This window comes from Helobdella robusta, assembly GCF_000326865.2.
Source record: "Helobdella robusta unplaced genomic scaffold HELROscaffold_39, whole genome shotgun sequence".
Classification (NCBI taxonomy): domain Eukaryota; kingdom Metazoa; phylum Annelida; class Clitellata; order Rhynchobdellida; family Glossiphoniidae; genus Helobdella; species Helobdella robusta.
Window position 1 is genome coordinate 1,294,644 of NW_008704865.1, and position 4,992 is coordinate 1,299,635.

The following is a 4,992-nucleotide window of genomic DNA, read 5'->3' on the forward strand; positions in this document are numbered from 1 at the left end:
TAGTAGTAGTAGTAGTAGTAGTAGTAGTAGTAGTAGTAATAGTAGTAGAAATAGAAGTAGAAGTAGTAGTAGTAGTGGTAGTAGTTGTAGTAGTAGTAGAAGTAGAAGAAGTAGTAATAATAGTAATAGTAGTAGTAGTAGTGGTAGTAGTAGTGGTAGTAGTAGTAGTAGTAATTTTAGTAGTAGTAGTGGTGGTAGTAGTAGTAGTAGTAGTAGTATTGGATGAAGATATAATATAAGAGGCATTATTAAATCTTGTATCAAAAAAGGCGTCTGTGTTTCTCTCTAGCACATGTTTATTATGCGTTTCACATATGTTTTTATGGATGCAAGTTTATATGATGACGACGACGATGCTGCTGCTGCTTATGATGATGATGACGATGATAACCATCATCAAATGGTGGTGATGATGATTTGGAGATTTATTTAGCGCTAACATGTAGAGTAGTTCCTTTTGGGATGTTTGTGTTGGAGTTTACAGAGCGTTTTTAATTTTGTTGCATGTATGATTAAATGTTAACAATTTAACACATTTATACACACACACGCGCGCACATGCAAGCACACATACATGCACACATACATACACACACGCACACACACATACATACTGACTAGAATTATAATAATGTTTTTTCCCAACTCATCATTCATTGATCATTCATTCGTTTATCATTCTTTCATACATTCATTCATTAATTCATCCATTCATTCAATCATTCAATTTTTCGTTCGTTCGTGAAATTTTAGTTTATTTATTTGATTAATTTTTAATTTTCATATTATAAATATTCTTCATAGCAGCATGTTTTATGAGGCTATGCGGTAAATTTTTATTCAGATTTAAAAACTTCATCCAAAATCATCGTATATATTGGATGGAATAAATCAGAATGTTTACAAAAATTATAGCTTATTGTCTTGCAAACAATTTTTAATTATGTGTGTCTGTATGTGTGTGTTTGTTTGTGAGTATGTGTGTATGAGTTTGTCCGTGCGTATCTTGCTCTGTTTGTTTATATGTTTGTATGTGTGTGCGTGTGTATGTGTACGTCTGTGTGAGTAGTATGTCTTGTTTTTCCACACTTTATAGACGGCATTTTTTCACAATCAGATGATTTCATATGTTTATGTTGCTAATAAACACGCACACACGCGCGAACACACACACACGCACGCACACACGCACACACAAAGTGATGTTCCAAAAACGTATAAAATATTAACTATAAATAGGAAACAACACATGTTGATAAACATCAACAAAACTATAATTGCTCAGCAAACACACGCACAAAAACATCTGTGGTGTGCGTGAGTTTGCGTAATGTATGTGTGTGTGTGTATATATATGTGTGTATGTGTGTGTGTGTGTATACATGCAAGCAAAACATGCAAATAAATAAAAAAACGAAAGAAACATGATGAAAAAATAGAAAGAAAAGAAAACAGTAAAAAATATTGCAAAACGTGTCAGTTGCTCTATTGTCAGTCAGGAAATTTTTAAAAACTCTTGATTTATTGTCTGCCTTTTTTTCCGATTATATTAACAACAACAAAAACATCAACAACCCAGATTTTAAACGAATACACTTTTTTTTACAACAAAATTAATTTGTTGTTGATGCTTTTTATGTACAAACACGCATAGTTACTATACGTATATATTAAATCCATAAAGAATGATTAAAGACGAACAATATCTCATTGGTTGCAATGTACAACTACTGTCATTAAAAACCCGAATCACACTCACACAAATAAACACACATACATACATAAACCTACACATACAAACATATATATATATATACACACACACACATTTTAGTAGTATTGAAGAAATTATGCAATCAGTTATAAAGAATTTCCTACTTGTATTGTTATGTGTGCATGTACGTACGTATGTCTGTATGTATGTGTACGTGTGTATGTATGTGTACGTGTATGTGTGTTGGGTTTATCTTACATAGAAAAATGCCAAACCTAAATCTACAAATATTTTGAAAATTTGAATTTTTCGTTGTGAAAATTTTTGTGCTGTGCTGCTCGAATTCATATCGTGATCCTTGTTTACGTATCAAATTCGTTTGTAAGAAGTTTTTGCTTGTATAAAAAAACACACACGTAACATACAAATGATGTATGTTTGTTTTAACGCTTTAATTAACTGTTTCCTAAGTATAGTATATTTATTATGATCAATAATTCATTAATTCATTCTTTCACTCGTTCGTTCATTCATTTACTCGTTCATTTATTCATTTATTCATTCATTCATTCATCTATTCGAAATTTTGTTTGACGTACTTTTTTGCAGTTTTCCTTCATGCCCAACTCTCAGCCCGTGTGAATTTCTTTGCTTGCGTGTGTGTGTGTGTGTTTGTGTACATGTGTGTGCATGTGAGAGTGTGTACATGTGTGTGTATGTACGTTTGTGTGTGTATATGTGTGTGTTTGTATGTATCACAGTTGATATTTGACGCAATCGTACCCAATCGTTCACGCAAACACATGTCTGCGCAACGGTATATACGCATGCGTTCATCTGTATTTATGCGTACATGCATGTGTGTGTGCGTGTGTGTGTGCGTGTGTGTGTGTGAATTAGCATACACAAATAATAAGATATGCTGATTTAAATAATCACTTAGGACGACAGATTACAAGACGTGTGTTCTTATTCGTTTGTTATAGGCCAAAAACGCAAGTTTAATGTGAGTGAAAAATGTGGGCACACACACATACACACACACACATACATACATACATACATTTATACATACATACATACATACATACATACATACACACACACACATACATACATACATACATACACACACACACATACATACATACACACATACATACATGAACACATACATGATGAGGATGGCAGGATGTTATTGATGCAGACGTTAATTTTAAAATGAATTTGCTAATAAGGGTAAAGAATGTTTGGTGTGGAGAGCCTGCCGACTCGTGATGTTAGTACGTTAATTATGTAGGGTAGGCAGATGATGACGACGACGATGATGATGATAAAGAGGAGGAGATAATGATAATGATGATGATAAGGATGATAATGATGGAAATGATAAAAAAAGATGATGATGTGAAGAACTGAGTGAAGGCAGTGATGATGATGAAGGAGAAGAAGATGGCGGTGATGGGGATGATGATGATGATGATGATGGTATTGATAATGATGATGATGATGGTAGTGATAATGATGATGGTGATGATAGCAATGATTTATTGCTTCCGACGTTAAATTTTTCTTTGTCATATTTTTTAGCACGCATCAGGCGCTGAAATTCAATCTCTGGAGAGCGCTCTATAAATTATTATTATTATAATTATTATTTTTATTAATAATATAAATTTACTTTTAATTATTTCTCAGTGAAAACAGTAAAGCCAACAATACGAATTTGATAAAATGACTTTACAGTCACTCTAAAGAAACACATTGAATCCCTTTACAAAGATAAAATCATCATGACCATCAACTTCATCTCACTTTACCATTATCATCATCACTTGTCTATTTCATCATCATCATCATCATCATCATCATCATCATCCTGATCATCATCATCATAAATGATTATCATTATCGTCATCAGTCAATCAATAAAACACGACAATCAAGTTAATATATATAAATGTGTATACTAATTTCATATTTCTGTTAACCGAATTCTGCTTTTATTTGTAAATCAATCAATCAACCATCTAACTATCCAATCAACCAATTAATTAACCAATTAATTAATCAAGCAATCAATCAGCCAATCGGCCAACCAGCCAGTTCACTAACCGTAAATTTTGTTACACCAATCCCTTTACATCGCGGCCATTTGGTTACTGCTGTTAAAATTACTGCCACCATTGCTACGCCACTGATAATAATTTTATTATTATTATTATTTATTTATTAATTTTAACTCAACTTATTATTATTATTATTATACAAGTTATCCAAAATTTTTCATGATTTCAATCTAATCTTCCAACTAACCAACCAACCAGCTAACTAACCAACCAACTAACCAACCAACCAATCGAGTCAGAAATAGAATCTGATCTATAATAGAAAAAAACAACTTTGACTGAGATAAACGAATGAACGAACGAATGTATAACGAATAAATGATTTAACGAACAAATAAATGAATGAATGTAGATGAATGAACGAACGAGTGAATAAATAAAAACTAAAAAGTGCTTCGGAGTATTTATACACACATATTGTTCTTATCCAAATTCGTCATGAAGATAGGCCTTGTTTCGATTTTTTCAAATCATCTTCAGTGCACCCTTGGTTATATAGTAAATATATATATATATATATATATATATATATATATATATGTTTGTGTGTGTGTGTGTTGGTAATAGACCATAATTTTTACAATATTCTATAAATTCTACCGAATGTCTGGCATTAACGCCAAACATTCGGTAGAATTTATAGAATATTGTAATATATATTTGAACAACTGTATATATATATATATATATATATATATATATATATATATTATATATATAAAGCCTTATCTAAAGCCTTTGATTCTATTGATCATAATATCTTATTATTTAAATTATCTAAGTATGGTGTTAGGGGTATTGCTCTTGAATGGTTTGCTTCTTATTTGAATGAAAGGTTTCAATATGTTTCTATTAATAATTCCAGATCTCCTCTTTCTCCTATCTCTTCTCGGGTACCTCAAGGCTCTATCCTTGGCCCTTTACTTTTCAATATTTTTATAAATGATTTCGTGAATTGTTCTAGAATTTTAAAATTTATTCTTTTTGCCGATGATTCCACTCTGTTGTTCTCAAATTCTAATGTGAGTCAATTGGTATCAATTTTCAATGAAGAGTTACGTAACGTTTATAACTGGGTTCAGGCGAATAACTTAAGAATAAACATAGCTAAAACTAACTTTATTTTATTTGGACCTAAGATTCGAACAA